The sequence below is a fragment of the Clarias gariepinus genome, chromosome 8, assembly GCF_024256425.1.
Source record: "Clarias gariepinus isolate MV-2021 ecotype Netherlands chromosome 8, CGAR_prim_01v2, whole genome shotgun sequence".
Taxonomy (NCBI): domain Eukaryota; kingdom Metazoa; phylum Chordata; class Actinopteri; order Siluriformes; family Clariidae; genus Clarias; species Clarias gariepinus.
In genome coordinates, this window is record NC_071107.1 from 22408874 (window position 1) to 22430000 (window position 21127).

Here is a 21127-nt window from a genome sequence, read left to right on the forward strand (position 1 = left end):
TTACGCCGCTACAGGATAAACACGACGCTTTAGTGCCACTTTTTTTTTTAGCCGGCTAAATATTAAAAAGGAGACAGATCAAACGGGTGTGTACTCTGTTTTCAAGTGGAGTTTTCTTTCCACGTGGGTGTTTGATCTCCTGGAGTTTGAGAAACGTTTTGCGTATCAGTGTGTGAGTGTCTGTCGGCCTCTGCCTATATGTGTCGGAGTGTGTGTTTTTGTAATCAGAGCCTGTTCTGTGGGTTACTGGTTCCGTGCAATCCCTGAGCTTCTCTATTAAAAGCTTTTGTTTATGCCGTGTTGAAACACCATTCCCAAAAAAACATTCTGGTGTCAGTGTGGGTTAAAGAGTCCTCATGTAGTAAGCAAACAGGCTACAAACTACTGACACCTCACCACACAACCATACCCCTCTGAACAGACACAAACATATGAACAGACCTGCTTTTGTGTGTTGCGCATATGTGTGTGTGTTTACCAGATACAGAGAGAGAGAGAGAGAGACAGAAGGGATTAATAAAAGTGGGATAAAAATAAACGTCAGAACTCCACCCAGTAGTACTTAGAGAGTTCATAAACTCTCCAGCCTTCATATGAGCATCACACTCGCCCTGCGCACTTCCTAGGGATCTTGTGCTTCTGGGCTGTAATTAATTTAACTCCAAAGTAAAGTGGCTGAAAAAAGAACAGAAGGCTTAGTGATGACCATTTTGTTCATGCAAAATGCTTTGAACGATGTGTGTGTGTGTGTGTGTGTGTGTGTGTGTACTTTCATTGCTGTGGTGTCTCTTGTTTTACATGTTTTCTATAAAGCTTACATTGCCACTTTGCCACTTCTTATCCAGCCTTCTGTATTACACACACACACACACACACACACACACAATTCTCTTCTCGCAGTCACTCTGTCACCCACTCCCTGTTTATTTCTGCAAGACGCACACACACACACACACACACACACACACACACACACATATTCACACCTGGTCTTCATCACCCAGTGTATTCTTCAAAGAGCAACTAATGTTTGAGACTATGAGGACAAACACTTCTCTAGACAATCTGGCAACCTACAGCTTTCCCACAAGTTGGCAAGGAGGTGAAAGGTTTACGGAGCAGCTCACATGGCATAGTGTGTGTGTGTGTGTGTGTGTGTGTGTAAAAGAAAGGGTGGAGTAATGGTAACACTAAGGCCATAAAATAATGATAATATAAAAGTTGTGTGTGTGTACTGAGTAAGACGTCATCCTATTTGTTAATATTTGATTTTGATTAGGTAGTTGACTACAGTAGAATTGCATCATTAGTCATCACCAGCGTCCACTTTGTCTACCGAGGAACTGTTCCCTCTTTTACACATACTTTAGGGCTGGTCAGGTAGATGAATAGAGACAATAAGAGAGTGTTTTAAAGAAGAGAAAGTGGGAGAGAAAGAGAAAGAGAAAAAGAAGTGTATAGGGTCAGTGAGAGAGAGAGAGAGAGAGAGAGAGAGAAAGTAAGAGCGAGGGAGATGTGTAATTTGTATTTTGCCAACAAAGGCTTTAATCCTCGGTACAGACCCATGCTCCCGAGGCCTTCAGCCTTTGTGCCTGTTACTATTGTTGGAGACAGAGAAAGAGGTTCGGGGCTCGGGCTTCTCCGTTGTCAACCACCCACCAATTTCTGCCTGACAGAGTTCATTTGAAGCTAAGCCTGTGCATGGCGAGGTGGGGTTAAGGGTTAGCGGGACGCCTGGAACGCCTGTTCAACTCATTTAACGCCATCAGTGGATGAGCTTAGTGACATGAACACGCTCAAATGAAGTCGCCACACCATGACAGACATCCAGACGCACAGGTTTGAATGAGGCTTTGGATTATGCCGAGTTCTCCACTCTCTGAGGTTCTGAATGTTTAACGGCTGTCAGGAAACAGAAATGAGTTTATAAGCCAATGAGTTTATACCGTAATACGCCATTAACTGATACACCTAATAGAATATCCCTCTACTTGTCCAGACTTGATGGAGTGGATGTCTGATATTCCTATTTTAGTTTTATTCTGTAGTTAAGATTTACAAATTAGATCAAATGAACAGTATTTTATTTAAACCCAGTTCAAGGTGAGAATTACGAGTCAAAAATCATCTGCACTCTGGCTGTAGAATTAATTTGAATTCAATTTTTTAAAAGATAAAGGCATAATTTCCTTGCTTTTCAATACACTTTGTCCATCTGTGAACAAGCTTTCATATTCCCACATTAAAAAAATTTTTTAAGCTGAGCTGCGAGCCACGAATGAACCGTTGTCTTCACGTCTTTAATTCTTCATCAGAAATTAAATTCGTTTTTGTAGGGCTGCTTTCAGAAAACCAAACAGGTTAAAGTATAATGGAGCAAGAGCAGGACCATAAGGAAGATGCTTTAACAGTTCAAATGACGTTTTTGCAGAGTGTCGACAGCATTGGCAGAAGTGTACATACGTGCATCGTCATGCAAGATCACAACACAACAACATCACAACACCTTGGTTCAGTCCGAAGTTTAGTGCTCAGCTCTCTAATAAGCAGTTAGAAATGAACTGATGTAACACATTCACACGTGAACAGCAGAGACTGGGGAGAGGAAACAGTAGCCTTGAATAGAAAGTGCTAATACAACAGTGAGACCAACAGAAGTTTTAATATGGTGTACAGATCATTTTTGACTTGCGATCAGTTTATATTCCTAAACAAAGTGGAGACCTTATTGCAACCTTGGGGTAAAACTAATGTAAACTAGTGAACAGTGAGAAGAAGGCAATGAAGCCACTCACTCATCTTCTATACTGCTTTATCCTGTATTTAGAGTCGCGGGGACCTGGAGCCTATCCCCAGAGGCTTAGAGCAAAAGGCAGGGTACACCCTGGACAGGATGCCAATCCATCGAAGGGCACACACACATACACACACACTACGGGCAAGTTGGGAACGCCAATTAAACTTTGGACTGTGAGAGGAAACCGGAGTACCCGGAGGAAACCCACCAAGCTCGGGGAGAACATGCAAACTCCATGGAGTCGAACCTGGACCCTGGAGGTGCACGGGCGACAGTGATAACCACTACACCACCTTGCTACCTGGCAATGAAGCTGTGTTCAAATGTTGAGGCAGTGTTCAAATGTTCAAGAATTATCTTCATAATTCATTTACAGTATGCCACATTGATGCTTTTTCACTATCCGGATGGTTAGCTGAGTTTCCAGTATAGCTCTGTTTTTAGGGGGGGAAAAAGAGAGCCCCGTGTCATTTGAACTGTCAGCCCTCTTCAAAATACACCATTTGATCACTGCGTGTGTTGGCACAGTCCTCCGGCCTCAAACCAAGCTTCCAGTTCAAGAAATGATCAGACGCACGAAAAGGCAATGCTGAAGAGGTTATGTGATCCTGAGAAGTGTTGTGCACATACCAAAACCATTTTCTCCTTCTCCCTCCTGACAGAGTGGGTGGTGTTGGTAAGCAGAGTGATGTGGAGTGAGGATGAATGAGCATAAAAATGGATGAAGGAGAGAAGTGTAAGCCTGCTCCCGGTCTGCCCCCGCACTCATTAGAGCAGGAGAAATCGTCCTCTCCCTTCCTTTCACCCCTTTCATCTTGCGCCATCTCTCCAAGTTCCTCTGTTTCAACTGCTGCAGTAGATTACTCCGCTATCAGACACACATCTCTCTCTCTCTCTCTCTCTCTCTCTCTCTCTCTCTCTCACACACACACTCACTCTGTCTTGCTGTCTTTTTGATGTTGGTCTGATCAGTAGGAGCTTTAAAACCAAAAAAAAATACAGCTAAATATAGATACTGGCTGAAAATAGGCTTTCATCTCTTCCATAAAATGTGTGTCTGTGTGTGATGAGCATTAGCTCGTATTAAGAATCCTAGTGTGTAAACAACCATAATAATCGCAGATTAATTCCAACTGAGATGCAGGGGTAATGAGTTTACATAATCTCTATCTGATTTGTGATCTTTCCAGTGGGTGTGGTGAACATCGCTCGCACACCTGCATACACCAATAAAGCTTTAAAGGGTAATTATGAACATAAAGGCGGATCTATTCTATTTACTTACACTTTTTCAGTTGATGTTTCAGTTTCAACTGTATGTACATCCATTTTTATTTTTCGTACTAGCTGAGCTGCATTTGTCAACAGATCACGTCATGCTCTCATCGAGGGGTCCAACCCCCACACCAGGTGCTGTTCCTGAAGGAAACCTCCCATTTTGTCCAGGCTTGGGACCGGCACTGCATCCAGTGGATGGGGTTTGGGCACTGGGTGGGAATTGATCCTGAGCCCTCTGCACACTAAAAACTGAGCCACCAATGCCCTACTCTCAAACCTATTTATAAACCTATTCTCCTAATTATAATATAAACATCATCTTGCAGCACCATCTTACATTTAGATGAATATAAAGTAAAAAACCTTACTGCTATCGACCATTTCCAAGATATGGATATAGAAGTTTCTAATGTTTAACTTTTTTTATTGCGGTCTCTGCGTATAACATCTGCTCTTTCACAGGTGCAGCTTTATTGGAAGTGTTCGCACTGTTTTATTGTCTGCTCTCATGGATGACTTGTGTTTAAAACTAAACTCCAGCTTTTTTACACTAAACTGTATTTACTATAAGACATCTGCAGTAAGATTGATTGCCATGAAGATCATAAAAAAAGAGAAAAGCAATTGTTATAAAACTCTTAGTTCTATGCCTTTTCATGACCCGTAGATGTACATATGTTTCTGTAGACACCTATGGGCTGCAGTAGGAGTGCTGAGGTGTTGTGTCATGTGACTGTAAGGAGATTTAAATGCAAACATGGTAACACTGGTAAGTGAACTTACGACTATGTTTTTGTTTAGTTACTGTGATAGGGTATGTGATAAATATATATGGATGTATGTGTGTATTAGCATACGTCTACACACATATATACACCAATCAGCCATAACATAAACATTGATCACCACCTATATGATAGTGAACTAGTGCATGCATATTTAAGGTTTACCCATGTCTGAAGGGCTCAAAGGCCAGCCCATCCAGTCAATAGACAGAATAGCCAGTGCTTCACAAATCCCCCAAAAAGGTCAATGCTGGCCATGATAGAGAGGCACCGGAACACCCAGTGCACCACAATCAAAACTACTCTGTGACTCTGTGTCCTGGAATATACCAGTGCCATCAGGGAAGAAAAACTCAATTGATGGGATAACCTGAGAATTTAGTACTTTCAGCTCATCAGCTGATTTCATTTTATTGCCACATAATGTTGCTGAGCTTAAACCTGACCAACTGATGCAACCTCAGATCATAACATCTCTATTAGAGGCTTGTACAATGGCCAATATAAATAATAGGGGCATCGCTTCATGCATTTCATTCTTATTCTAATGCATCCATTGCACAAATAAGGTCAATCTGGATTTATCAATTGGGATACATGATCTCTATGGCATCTTTAAGTCCAATCCTTAAGCCTTTTTACAGCACCACCATATTGCAATTTAGCTCTGTCTTAGTGCTTTGTTGCTTTGCTTTAGCTAAAGATGCCAAAGTGTGTCAGTGCCATAGTAAGTTACAAATTTTAAAACCATCGTGATTTAAAGCCGAAGTCATGAAAGTATAAAATGGAGCATAAGGGCAGCCTTTTAACTTGTTTAACATTTAAACTTTAAGTTCAAATATTTGTGGACCTCAGACAAATCCACCCATTTGTGGTCCTTGCCAAAAACGTTTGCCACAAAGTTGGATGCACACAATTGCCTAAGGTGTCTCCAAATGCTGTTGTATTACAGTTCTCCTTCAGTGTAATTAGGAGGCTTAAACCTGTTCCAGCATGACAATGCACTTTTGCATAACACAAGCGCCATCAAGTCAAGGTGTGCCAAAATTGAAGTTGAACAAGTCAAGTGGTCTGCGCAGAACTCTGACCTCAACCCCATTAAATCTTGGTCGGGATGTTTGATGTGCAATCTGAAAACAATTTGACTTCTAAGTTATTCCAAACATTTTAGGTAGTAAAGATTTTAGAAAACGCCACACTGGCATTACAGATCCAGGGTAGCTGCTTCAGTTCTTAGCTTGACATACTTTGAGTACCTGGAGCCTGCTTTGAGTTTATGTGCATGTTTTTCCAAATCTCCGAAACATACCAGTAGATGGACTGGATAAGATGGATTGCCCCTTGGTGTGAATGGCTGGCTGGTGAGTGGGTGGTGGACTGGCAAGACATCCTGGGTGAGTTTATGCTAGGCTTCTAGTGCTTTCAGGCTAGGCTCCAGATCCACCTCGACTCCGCCCGGGATGAAGCACGTCCTAAAAGTGAGTGAGAGTGTGCGAGTGGGTGGGTGAGATATTGGTAAATTATGGTGTGAATCTGTGTAATTCGATTTGTCAATGAAGAAATTACTTTCTCAGGGGGAGTAATTTGTGGTTAGGTCTAAACAGCGTAGTCAAAATAGCTCAAAGTAATCGCAGAAGCGCCTCTGCCTGATCATGCATGCATACCAGAGACCTGGAATAACTGTGTAATGTATTTCTGCAGTGTGTAAAAGTTGGGTCGAAATACAGTATATATGAGCAGCTTTGATCATTTGTCTCTTGTTACACCTTAAGACATGTATTCTTCCACCGTAACAGCGGCACATTTGGAGGCATATTTTTACAAAATCTGAATGTCTATATATAGAATTCAACACCTTGCAATACACCTTAGGCTTGGAATTAAGCTGTCACTGGGCTTGACTGAAGTCTGAATGTGTCTTTGTGCACAAGATTTGCATCCACAGCAGTAATATTGCCTTAGGATTTTCCTGAAAATATTTTATTGCAATACATTGACGCGATTGCAGAAGTATAAGATCTTAGAGCTATTATTAATATTATTATATACTGTACAGTAGATATTACATATTACAGCTGTACGTGCCCTGATTTTTAAAGCTGTTAGAGAAAGCTGTTGGTTTAAAGATGTTGGTTCATATGCTTTTGTTTTAAAAAGAAATGACATCTTTAAAAAGAACAAATCCCCAAATCAGCAAAAATACTAATAAACCTGAATAATAGAAGTCTTATTAAGAAAAGATCTGTATACTTCCCTAAAACTGTAAAAAATCTAGGTGCTTCAGCTAACTTAAGCCAAGAGCGAAAGCACAATATATTTTATTAACAACCTCTACCTCTGCAAAATGACTTTCCTATCGAAATGAATGGCTTTGGAAATTTAGCAGAATCCTGAGTGTGTGTGTGTGTGTGTGTGTGTGTGTGTGTGTGTGTGTGTATAAATCTCTCTGCTGATATGCGCCGAACAGCCAGCAGCAGCTCACTGGGAAACAGCAGATCAATGGGAGCCTCCTCTTTCCCTCCTCCAAACTGAGCTTCTCATTTATCATATCACTGGGTGCCTGTGTCTCTTATTTATTTATATATCGCTTCGTCCTTCGCATGCATCTAGAGACTCGATGGAATTTTAAAGCAATTTGTGCAGGTGTCTCTTTTGTGTGTTCACCTTTAAAGGATAATATTCCTGTTGCGCTGTCTACAAAATGCCCTTCATTAGAGGTGTAACGCTGCTCTCCTTCATCATGCTCACCGTACACATCCTGGAGCACAGAGCAGCTCCGCGTGGACAGATTTGGCCTGCTTTGTGGGCCAATTAAATGGATGTCCTTAGTACAGGGATAATCGGAAATATTTCAAAGCCAGCTCCCGGACAGAACTGGAACAACGTCAGAGAGCTTTAAAAAAAAAATAATAATAATAATAATAATTGACTTCCTGGATAAGACTGGCAATCCTTCAGAGAAGAACGCATAAAACTTCCACAGCTTTTCCCATGCACACTAGAACATACACATATAAAATATTCAAGGGCCGTGTATATGTTTTAAATCAATTTGTCTTTACAATTATTTTTCCAAATTTTATGAATCCATATGAATTTGCTCCTAATCTAATATTTTTTGGAGTCCACACCTTTATTCAATAAATCCTTCACTTACTTTGGACGCTGTTGTTAATGGGGCAAGGTGCCAATACAAATATACACCCTCGAACCCTCGAACACACACACTCATGCACACGCTCTGTCTATTTAAGTAAGATATCTGTCTCAGTCTCTTGCTTTGGTGATTAGATAACACTGCTGGCTCGATAAAAACAGAATACATCACAGGGTAAAGGCGTTTAGAGTGCCAAATTCAATCCCTCCTTTCCACTGCAGCGGTTTGTGTTGGGCTCTTAAGCCGCACACTGAGTGTACAGTGGTGTCTTTAGAGCCAGAGCAGTAATCCGGCTCTTTCACACGGCTCAGTTTGAATCTCAATAGGAATGTAGAAGCAGATTTACTCCCAAATCCTTCTGCAAACACAACGCTAACGCTCGTCTCTGGGTACCAACAGGGCTCCTGTGTTTGTTCCCTGTGTGCGTGTCTCTATGTGTGTGTGTGTGTGTGCTCATGTGTTTGCTGTGTGAGCAGCTGAGGGAAAATTTTTTTTGTTTGGTCTAGTGACTCACAATTCTTTATCCCACTTGATCATAAAACTTGGTGCGAAGTCTGGCTATGCTAAACTAGGCTAGTCAGAAAAATGAGTCTGAGTCTCTTAGGTTTCCCAGTATTCATTTTTGTAATACATAGAGCTATTTTGAGTTAGCAGGACAGAGTTTATCTTTCTCTATCTTTCTCCCACACTTTATTATGACTAAAGGCCATTTTACTCACAGTTCATATCCTATTTTCTTTATGTAGCAGTCATGTAAATAAGGACAACAGGTGCTTCCCAAGCTGCTGGTTATACTCTAATGGTACACTACAGTATCTAAACAAAAGAATTTGGCCAAACCTGTTAATTATTGAATTTAGGTGTTTCAATCAGGCTCCCTTTCCCCAGTGAAGGGCAATCTTAATGCTTCAGGGATGTCAAGACAATGCTATGCTTCCAACCTTGTGGCAACAGTTTGGGGAAGACCCTTTTCTAGCCCCAGTGCACAAAATAAGAACCATAAAGAAATGGTTAGATGAGTTTGGTGTGGAAGATCTTGACAGGCCCACACAGAGCACCAACTTCTATAGAGTTATACACTATAGAGCACCTTTAGGATGAACTTGAGCAGAGATTGCAAGCCAGGCCTTCTCGTCCAACATCAGTGTTTGACCTCATAAATGTTGGATGAGCCCGAATTCCCACAGAAACACTCCAAAATCTTCTGGTCCGCCATCCAAGAAGAGTGAAAGCTGTTATACCCTCAGAAAGGGGACCAACTCCTTATTAAAGTATATCTATTTGAATACAGTACAACATGATTGCAGCTTTGATTTACACCTGTGTTATGAGAATAACCTTCATGGTTTTTATTGATTGTTTAAGTCACTCAATAACACACAAATGACAGGGGTCAAGAGAAGCAGTAGCTGGATTCCATTAGCATTAGCCAACACTAGATAAAACAGAACAGTAAGTCAAAAGATCCATAGAAAAATGTAAATGTAATAAAGGTGAACAAAAGACACAGGAGTCGTACTGTCACTTAATATAGCTATGTTTTAAATGCAAAAGTGAACATAACGATTAATTGACTTGCTAAAAATAATACTAGCTGACTAGAGAGAAGAACTGGCTAATGATACAAGTCATCATACACTAGCATCCCAACAAATAACAGAATTAATAAATACCTTACTTGTTCAGCAAGAAAACAGGATATGAACTTCATCATGCCTGAATCCATCTATCCATTTTTTTTATCTATACCGCTTATCCTGTGTAGGGTAATGGGGGTCCTTGATCCCAGAGAACTCAGGGTACAAGACTGGGTACACCCTTAATTGAGTCCCAATCTATCGCAGGGCACAAGTTAACACACTTGCACATATGCACACTCACACAATATGAATACTGTTCATGTCATTGGACTGTGAAAGGAAACAGGAGTCCCAGAAAACACCCACCAAGGATGGTATACAAACTCAACACAGAGGTTTGAATCTCAACGCTTTGGAATGCAGCAAAGCTAACCTCTCCCTGTTTGTTCCTCTACACCTAAATTCACGTTCCTCTTATAATATCACACTCTTTTACTCTATCATGCCATCTGCTTTTATTTCCACTTTAATGTTGTTTCATTCGTTCTATTCTGATTGGCTAGTCATTATGTAATTGGGCTTATTTCAGTTGGGCCATGATGGTGTTTAACAAATCCGAGCTGGCATATGATACATACATATAAACCAACCAGCATTTTTGTCAATTATATACCATAAACTGGTGACAGAGTTCATAGGCACTCAAGTCACACACATGCCATAATAAATGGTGACAAGATCATGGACACCCAAGGCTCACACATGCTTATGGGGACCAAAAGCTAGCCCTTCTGGTCTGATCCCACAGAAAAACAAATGTAGCACATATTACCAGAAAAAGTCAATTCTGGCCATGACAGAAAGGCACCAGAAAACAAAGTGACATGGAGACCCTAGCCTGCAACTCACAGCACACAAAGGATACACTGCCAGTGTCCTGGTGCCGGGTGTCCCAGAGGTCTTGTGGAGTCATGCCCCAATGAGGCAGAGCTGCCCCAGGGGCACAAAATGGGTATAATCTTTTGCATTGTTATGTTATGGCTGATCTGTATATATTTCCCTCCAATTCAAACCCATGTCATGGCACAGTATGAAGTAACTCTTCCCTGATTATGCATTGTAGATTTGAAGACATGGACATAAGCACGTTTTACAGCTTTAAAAAAAAAAAAAAAAAAGTAGCAGCTGTTGTGAAATCTTTTTGAATTTTAATCTTGAGGAAATAGTTTCAGTCCAGACAAGTGTCAGATTCGGGTAAGGCGTATCTTACAGTAGAACAGAAAATTTTAAAGTAGTTTGTTGAAGAAGTAGAAATTTGTAATAATCTTACACCATTATGATTTTTAATGAAGATGTCTCTCTACATGTGGTAATATTATTTAACCAGGCAAACATTTTGAGGCAAATACTTAATCATTTATGCACTTTTTACCTGCAAGTGCCTTGTAGCTCTGCTGCTAAATTTAAGAAAATCACACCTGAGACACTAAATATGTTTTGGCTGATCAATTACACTTTGTGCTAGTGGAAAATTGTATAAATATTTTTTTTGCCCGACCAGGCTGTTTAAGCTAAAAGCAGTAGACAGCTAAACCCTGATGTATAATCTGTCTGCTGACCACAGGCATTATGGGAATCTGACGCTTCGGAGGCATGTATTAGACTCTTATCAGGCCAGAATGTGGTGTTAATTCTGGGCATCTAAGCAGGAGATTAGGGAAAGATGGAGAAGCACTTTGGGGTGGAGAGGGGGCTCCAGAGGGCAGACGGGGGACCTGAATTCCATGAATGCCTCCTGGATCAGGGGCCAGTACTGCTGTGTTTGGATATGGATCAGCAATAGCTTCACCACCAGCCTCTCCACTAGTTCAGTCTCATACTCATAAAGACACAGAGAGACAAGATTCTACTCAGAGCCTGACTTTAGTTGGTTTAAACCTAATTCCGTCCATCAAGCTGTGGTAAAACGTAGCAATCAATAAAGTATCATACTATAACCATACCATACCATAACTGTTTCATACCGTTTGCATTATTTTTAGCATGAATCAAATGAAAATGGGACGGAATACGTAGGGGTAAGCCCCATTATTGTTTTTTATCTTTAGTTCGGCAGCTTCACACCATACAAATTTCAACTCATACACACACACACACATGAGCAAGAAAATCCCGCACAAAGGAAGCTGCAGGTCTGTTTGAGTGAAATGATTTTGGCCCCTGTGGTGCAGTGTGGATGATGAGAAATGTGTTGTCAGTGGTGACCTGATGTTTTCCGCCTCTCTTTATAAAGCTTCTCATTAATGTGAAAGAGAGGGAACGAGAAAAGCTCACGAATAGAATTTAGCTATGAGCACTTGGGCTTATGAGAGTGGCTCAATTCTGGGAAATCTTACGTCATTCTGCTGGTTAGAGAAAAGCGGCTAATATCAGATCCTCTTCTTTTTACAAAACCTCCATAATAAATGTTGTCAGCTGACTTTGTGTTATCAGAGAGAATTGCAGAATGCTGTTTGTTTAGCTTTTTATGAGACAAAATATCACCATGAAGATATTTATCCATGACAGTCTTAACATTATGCGGGCATTTGGCTAAACCACAGAAATAAATGGCCTTTTTGTTTTAAAGCATTTTGTTTGAGGAAAAAAAAAAAAACAAGGCAAGTCGAAAGATGTATTTGGGTGTGTGTCTGAGTGAGTGCATAGAATGATGAAAAGAGAATTATGAGTCAGATCTTAATCAGGGAAAAATATACATTCCATTAGCTCTGGAAACAGGGATTTGTAGTTGTTTTAGAAACAAATCCTGATTTTCCAACAGTAATAATACTTCCAATGCAAATGAAATGCTATTTAAGTGGATATGAAAAAGAGAAAAAATGAGGTCTTTCAAGCATGTATGTAAGTATATATATACATATATATATATATATATATTTATATATATATATATATATATATATATATATATATATATATATATATATACCAGTTTACCAGTATTTTTTTTTTTTTTTTGTAATCAAAAGAACTAAAAATCTCTTAAAATTACATTGATTACATCCCTTCCCTTGGGTTTACCAGTACAGTGAGGGCTTATAAGAAATATTAAGCGTAATATGAGGTTTAATTTCACTAAATCTGAGTGAACACCCACCATTCTGATGTCTCTTTAAGTAGCTGACTTTTACTTTAATCTTAGTAATCTCAGTTGATTGTCGGGTGTTACAGTCACAGATTGGCTCAAAGCCCCCTCCACAGCCTTTTTCTGCAGGTTATAACATGACCATGTTCTGGTAATTATTTTGTTGTTGCAAGAATTTAAAAAAAAAAAAAAAAAAAAAAGCCAGGTAAGGTAAATTGAGTGACTGAAAAGACATTTTAAATCTTATATGTAGTTAAGTGAACTTTCATCCTGTTGAATTAACTGAGAATTATTATTATTATTATTTTTTAAGGCTGGTCTTAAAGATACAGCTGAGGTCATTTCAAAACCCTTTGGCATCCTTTGTTGGCTGTGAAACGATGATCAAGGCATAAAGAGAAAATAAATGGCCGGCTTTTTAGTTTGTAACTGCAAGATGTTGGTGTTGAGCTTCCCCTTTAATGATAACCACAAAGAGCCAGAGAGAGAGAGTGATGTAAAAGAAAACAAATAGACTGTTATCAGCTTCTGAGGTTATCAGGTAAAGTATGCACACAGATAAGAGCTTAACGCCCACCCCAACACACATACACACACACACACATACTCAGATTACTATCATACATATTCCTATTTTTTCACTTCTAGTATTATATGTAACATATCTTTGATGTGAGTGAGTAATTTGTGTGAATTCACTAATTCTACAGCAGTTTGAATACATATTTACTGGGATTTAGCTGAAGCTCAAACTGTAGATTTTGTAGATTGTAGTGTGGTAATCACTAAACAAAAATCACTGGTTTGATCATCTTTCATGACTCATAGCGATAGTATTGAGACATCACGAATTTTATAAATGAAACGGACCCCACCTTGCAGTCTATGGTATGTAAACCAGGAGGGGGAGCGTTCAGTACCATTAGTATACTGGCTTGGGGGGAGGGTTTGGGGAGGTGGTGGGGGGGCGTGTCAAAAGGTAATTTTTGGAGTTGTAGTCCGTTTGCTAATCATCAGGATTTAGAATGTCTCACTCTGCCTTCTGCATAACTTGCTCAAACTCTCATGCCTAAAGCCTGGCACACGTTCCATTTCACAACACAGTCACAGAAGTCACACCTTCTCCAGGAGCCATTTTCTGTCAATTTTTTTTTAAACTTCTGTCTCACTTCCCAAATCAATTCTTTCATTTTATTTATCATAACCTACTGCAATGTTCGTTTCCAGTTGGAAAGCGTTTAACTGGTTTTTAACTCTCTGTGGATGCAAATTGATGGTTTCACCAGGGTGAGAATACTGTTAGGCGCCCACACACAGGTGAACAGTCACCACTAACTGCACTACATTAATCCTGTCAGTGTATGCATGAGTGCATTGCTCATTTGCACTTTAAAGGTACATTAGATACATATTTTTAAACTGTGTATTTTACTGACCGCATTTGTGTTCTATCGCATCAAATTAGGTATTAACTTTGATGTTGGGTGCTTTCAATTATGTATAATTTCAGATTCCTGGTTCAATAAGTATATTATATATCACTGTATTATGTCCGGTTACTGAGATATGAAAATCTGTCGTAATCCATATTTTTAGAATAAATAAATGAGAATTCCATGACGTAGTAAAAGAGAGGGAACCCTCAGCCTCATTTTGACACAAGGATTCCCTTGCTACCCCTGAAAAAAAACTTTACAAGCAGTGTGGATTTATAGCAAAAAATGCACTTTTCTAACACAACTGGAGTAATCAGCTTGGATTTAATAAAGTTATAAGTTTATTAAAGTGTTGTAAAGCAATGTTTGGGATTAAAATTTCTCAATTCTGTGAAAGGATCAGAAATATAGTGAAAATCGGATACATTTCACCTACTGCACACTATTGGAAAAAGCATAAAACTAACCTGTGCAACTCGATGCCTGACTGATATGATGGATCACATTTAACAGTGTGTAAGAATGCATCAGTCATGAAGGTGCTGATGTGAATCTTTGTCTGTCTCTTTGGGCTGTCATGTTTGTACACTGATTATAACACTAGGGAGCCAACAGGCCTTAGAGCAAACACAGATGGACAGCTACTGAAGGACACACACGTTCTCTTTTTGCAGTGACTCACTTATAGGGGTCCCTGTAATTACAACAGAATTTTGCCCCTTTATGATCTCATAAAGTTGCCAGTACAAACAAGTTTACAGCTCCAGCAGTAATTGAGTCTTTGTTTAGTGTTTATTCTACAGAATTACAGCTCTCATCAGCACTCGCCGCTAATCAGCCTTTAAGAGAAGCGTGACGACTTTATGATCCAGGTACAAGGAAATTTAACACATAGTCACACTTAGCAGTGCACTTGCACTTAAACCCATACTTAGATTGCTGGGTGATTTTGCTTTAGTCAAAGTCATTATAAAATACTATTATTTTGCATTGTATTTTTGCATTGAGCTAATGAAAACCGCATAGCAGCTTGAGCTAATGAAAAGTTTAGTTTTGTTTCAGTTTAAATATTATTTCAAGCTCAATCTATGTAAAAAGTATAACTGTAGTTTTAAAACATGCTGTATATGCTGGCTGTCAGGGGTCTAACCATTAGTGTCTACAGCTAAAGCTGTGTGTATGTATGATGCCTACTTTATACCAACTCCTCAACTCCTCGTTTTTCTGGCTGTGGTCATGTGATCAAATTGAATAAACTGTTATTAATTAACAAATATCTTTCAGCCTATAGTTTTCATTCAGTTGTTTAATACTCTTTGTTAACTGCTTACATATTGTCGTATCACATTTAATATTCTCTCATGTATGATGTTTTTATTCAAAGTGGCAGTCAAGGTTTATACTGTAGATTGACCTACTGTAACATTACTGTAGTCATTTATAAAGCTATTAGAAAAAGCAGGTTAAATGAGCCATATGCATAGGTGGTGAACGATAGGCCTCCAGGGCAGTAGCTACCACTCTTAAAATAAACCCTAATATCTACTCATATTACTTTGTCCCCAGATCACTGAAGGAAATCATTATTCTGGGTTGAAATTCAACATTATTGTATAACTTGTGTATTCACCACCTCTATTAAATTTTATGAAGTAAACAAAGAAAACAAGGCAGATATTCTGCAGATGCAGCATGGTCCAATGCATAGTTACTGTAGACGTCCCTTAAGGTGTGGATCCAATGAAGGCCAATGAAGTGACCATTGTATTTAATCACATCTCTACGACCGAGGTAGGACCTCCGGTCAACATACACACGCATTCACACACTAAGGGCAATTTGGAAACGCCAATTACCCTATTCTGCATGCCTTTGGACAGTGAGATGAAACCATGCACACAGACAGGAGGCGAGAATCGAACCCTCACCCTGGAGGTCTGGCCACCGTGCTCACCACCTACTAAATATTTTGCTCATTCGACTGCAATTTTTAAGAGCAAGGGAAGTAAATGGAATCTGCGATGGATGATGGACTGGGTTCATGCATCTTTTATGCATCTATGCATCTATAATCTATAAATATAGCTTACTTTAATGCTCAACAATGACCATTAACACAGGCTGTGATCTTGTTTCTTTTGTACGCGAGCTTGATTTAATCCCAGACTATATTAAACAGCTTTCCATGAAGTACTTCACGGTTTCTGAATGAAACCCGTGTGTCGGCGTGTGCGTGCGTGCGTGCGTGTGTGTGTTGGGGGTGTTGGAGTGTGTGACGGTCTCGGCTCATTAGACAGGGGGCGCACGGTGAAGTGAGCTCCTGATGGAGTGCTCTGGCTGGAATGGGTGTGGCCTGGCGTAGCTCCACCCCCCGCGCGGACACACACACTTTCCCTCTCTCTCTCTCTCTCTCTCAGTAGGAGGAGAGCGACAGGCGGCGAGCGCAGCACTCACAGCGGGGCCGCGGTTTGAAATCTGATCCGGGCTAATTTTTTTTTATTTACCCCCCTCCTCCTCCTCCTCCTCCGGAGTCCGGAGCTCCAAACTGTTTAGCGGGAGTTCGTGAGTCCAGCAGTTTCACACAGAGGAGCGCCCGAGCAGAGAGAGGAGCTGACTGCACCTCCGCGCGCTGATACCACGCCGGGCAGAGCGACGAGCTGGACTGGGCAACTCAGGCTTGTGTCTTAACTCAGAGAGAGACAGAGAGGGGCTGAAGTTTATCTGGATTGGCCCTTAAGGAAGAGCTGAACGTCAGTGAATGTTGGAGAACTCATATGGACTATACGCACCTTCTCAAGAAGCAGCTGGGCAGTTTATTGTGATTTTGTAATACCTGAGGATTACTGACAGCACGGGAGATTTTCAGGTGATTATATTCTATTCGTTCTATTATGTTTACTTGTTATAGGGGATGATATTGATAGGTGTTATTGTTATTATTATTATTGTTATTATTAATCACAGTAAGAATATTTTGATGTCACACTTCATGTTCCTTGCTGAGACGAAGTGACAGTGCCTGCTTTCTCCCTTCAGTTTCCTCGTTCAAGTTAAAGTTTAATCTAATCAGGTACAAAAGACACTAAAGATATCCAATTATAATCCAATTCAGTTTTGATTATGATGATGATTGGGATTATTTCCGCGGTCTAAGCAGTGTATTGTGGCACTTCACTTGGTGCGCGCTCTGGATATTTCTGCGATGCCACTATGCTCTCGGCTGCAGAATGTCTCCACACAGTGCGCGTGCTGGTGTACAGGGTAGAGGTGCAGGCTTGCCGGGCCGCAGTGCTTCATGGGACACGGCGGGTAAAGCGAGGCGGCTCGGGCTCCGGCCGGTCAGGTGCCGCGCGCTCTGCGCGCTCCGAGGAGACGGAGGTCTCGCGCCTGAGCGCGCGGCTCTCTCCAGTCATTCCCACGCGCGCGCATGCTAGTCACCCCTTATGAGGACTATTGAGTGGTGGAACAGAGGAGTTCTAGGGGCATTTTATGGATGAGAACCGAACGTCGTTATGATGAGAGAGTGTCCATGTCCGCGCTGTACTAAACAATAACAGTGCTTATTGTGGTTCATCTTACACTGCTGATCTGCTGCTGCTCCTAGTATGATAGTGTGGTTGTGCCATGTGTAATTCCAGCAGCTGTTCTGACGCATTTAATAAAATGTAAATAAAATATATATAAATGTAATACATACAGAGCATATCTATCCATACACATATGTCATAAACACATTGCTTAACTGCTTCAGGTATAAGAATGTTAAGAATGTTGGAAATATTACTTATAATAAGTATGAACATAAAAAAAATCATTAATTCCACGTATGTATGAACATTCTGGAACACCTTGTACTGCCTGTTAAAACTAGATTCCGGATGTTTCCTCAGAGGTCACCCAGAAGCTCCTTATGTGGCCTGGATTTGGTTGACGGCAGGCACTCGAGCCTCTCTGTGTCCATTTGCGTCCATTAGGGAACGGACATCTGAAACCAATTTTGCGCATTATATTGCGTCGAACGTCTTGCGGGGTGTTAACGGGGCGCCAGCGGGGATCATTAGCCACCTGCGAGCTCGCAGTGCTCAACTCCATCTACTCTCGCTCACAGCCAATACCAGCCATTTCCCCAGATGAATGCAATGGATAAAACATGCCTTTATTCAATTTCATGGTCGATATAATCAGTGTTGATTCTGTTTTATGAAGATGGACAAATAGTGGTTACAGTTCCCTTCATGGAAAGAGCTCCCTATGGGGACGTGTGGATGAGATTGTCCTCAGTGCTAATGTAGGCTCTTACTTGACTAAATTTTGATGCATTTCCTAAGACCGAGGCAGGGTTATTCCATTAGACTATCTGCACAGACATGCAGGGAGCAAACAGAAATGCAAAAGTTTTGTGCTAAAAATGTGTTATATTTTCAAGCAAGTAAGGTTTAGCCACTGATACATAACCAATACTTTGCTGACTTTCCTTTGATAGCTTTAAAACCGACAGCTCACTTAGCCATAGACCGAGAGGATTGTTCATAAGTGATGTCTTTTAGAAGCCCCAGGTCGACCAAATCGTGACTCCTCTGATGTTTTATCTTTCTCTTTAAACTGAACTTTTATTCTGTTAACAGTAAAAAAGGAACAGTTTAAGATGCCTAGCTGTTTTTTCTTTGGGACAGTTCACCCTCATTTTGACCCAAAAAACTGGCAACAATCTTTTCACACTTATAGACATGAGGGCTGCACGATTTGGTCAAAAAGTCACATCGTGATTACTGCGCTTGCAGTTCGAACTGCGATATGTATCATTTGTTATTTAAATATATTCAGTGTTTATCTAGCTTAACAAAATATATAATGAAAAATCAATATTGAGTAAATACCAAAATTATTGACCATCTCCAAATAAACTCCTGAATATGCACGTGTTACCTGCTTTAAAATTCAGCGTTTTGCGATGGCATAACTGCATTGCCCTATATCGTGATTTATATTTGTCGCATTAATAGGCATGCTTTAAGATGGGTACAGTTCAAACTAAAAATAAGAAATCAAATAATCGCAGTATTTTGGTGCGTACAGTTTTCCATAAAATCATTTGTTGTCTTTTTTACTTCTTTCATCTCTGTGTGGCGTAAATAATCCAGAGCTCAAGTTCATTCTGCGTACTAGACTGTACTAACTGTGCTGCGATGCGAGTGGGAAAATCTGGGCCTGGGAAAAAAAGATGCCTTTATTAATTCTTATTTACTAACTGCGACAGAAGCTAAAGGAGCAAGTGCAAACTGGGATCTGACTGAAAAATCGATGGGTGTCTCTCAGGTTGCTCAGGGAGGAACTCAGACAGTGAACTTTGCAGCACTCTGGACCAGTCTCTGATTAAACCCATTTCTTCCCCTCACTGTCAGTCTGTTTCTGGCTCATCCTGGTTTTAATCAGCCTCTGTTCACATTCTCATTTCGGAAGGGCCGGGTCCACAGTCTTCTGTCTTCTTGGTGTTCAGTAGCATGTACGCTCACGTGTATGTGTCTGTAGACACACTTAAACGAGCCGATGACAGGCATGTTTCCTTTTAAAAGCGAACAGCCGTAGGTCCGCTTCATGAAAGAGGTCTTTGTCATTTGTGCAAATGTGGCTTTTCTCTCTTTCTCTCTTTTTTTTTTTTGAAAATTGGAGTCATTCATGACCACTTTCTCGCTTTGATTTTGTAAAATGGGGTTCTGCAAAAATGGATTATAATGTCCGTAATACAGCGTGCAGCTCACACGCATGTGTACACACACACTACACTACACAGAAAAGAGTGAGTAGGTAGAGGATTACATACAGTACACTCTCTTTGCCGGTCCATCGTTTTTTTTCCCTTGTTGTTTAAGCGTTGTGTTAAATAAGAGACTTGGTCGGCTCAGGCAGGACTGGGCTGCATCACTGTTGTATCTTTTCTTTCCTCTATTTTTTTTCCTTCCCAATGCAAAATGTGACTAGCATGTGACAGGGTTTGGTTTTAAGCCTGCCTTTTTTTTAAAACATGAAAGCTTCAGCCATCACAGAAAATTTAGAGCCCAGACTTGAGCAGTTAAATTTTTGTATACATATTTTGAATGCTTCGGTTATTACCACTAAATAGTTACAGCTGCATTGATGCACAAATATTTATCTGTGCCAGGCAGCCTAGCATCTCAGCGCAGGACGCAGGCCTCGCCTGTTTGAGCCTGGTATGAGCATGTTTTTCATGTATATTTCTCTTTGATTCAGCTCACCAACCAGTAAGAGAGAAATTTTAAAAAAGCAAGACGAATTGCGTTTAAGTGGGGAAATGCTAGAATCTTATTCGTAGTAAATCCTATGACCTGAACCGAAGCCCAGGCATTGCTCCACAGCGGATTTGCACCGCTGCTAATCAGTCATAAGGGCCTGCCAGGCCTCGCCACACACACACTTCCCTGTGTTTAGACTATGCTGCTGACTTTAAACTACATTAAAGGCAAGGCTAGTACGTTACTGTCTCGCGGCCTCACCGGGCGCCGGTGTTAAAGACTAGATCCAGCCGTCGGAGCTGTAACCTGTCGCTGCCCTTTTTATTGCACACCTCGCGAGCAGCACTTTATATGGGCACTTTGTTTCTGCCGCGAGGAAAATAGTAGTGGTAGGGGCTTCGGGAGCCTTTGGAGCAAACGCCGCGTTGTCAGCCAAGACCCATGATCCCTGTGTTACTGTAAGATACAGGAGACTCCAGGAGCCCATGCCAGACTCGCACACGCACACACTCCAGACTGACACGCTCCAGAAATACACAGAGCAGATAGACTCCACAAATACACCCTCCACACACACAGCCCAACCTGATACACTATCACTCTACAGCGCTGAAACCACTAGCGCTCTGCCAGCCAAGGAAAATATGCTGTTGCTCAACACATGGCGTGTGTTTGTGTGTGTGTGAAAAAATAAAAAG

At 40.7% G+C, this 21127-nt stretch overlaps 1 protein-coding gene across 3 annotated transcripts in view; it reads left to right on the forward strand.

The window, feature by feature from the left end:
- Positions 1 to 16612: 16612 nt before the first annotated feature.
- Positions 16613 to 21127, forward strand: part of fgfr3 (fibroblast growth factor receptor 3) — a 37984-nt gene continuing 33469 nt past the window's right edge. For all 3 annotated transcript variants that reach the window (XM_053501763.1, XM_053501762.1, XM_053501764.1), the window contains exon 1: positions 16613 to 17044. The gene's annotated coding sequence lies outside the window, so the exon portion shown is untranslated. The remainder of the gene's footprint in view (positions 17045 to 21127) is intronic.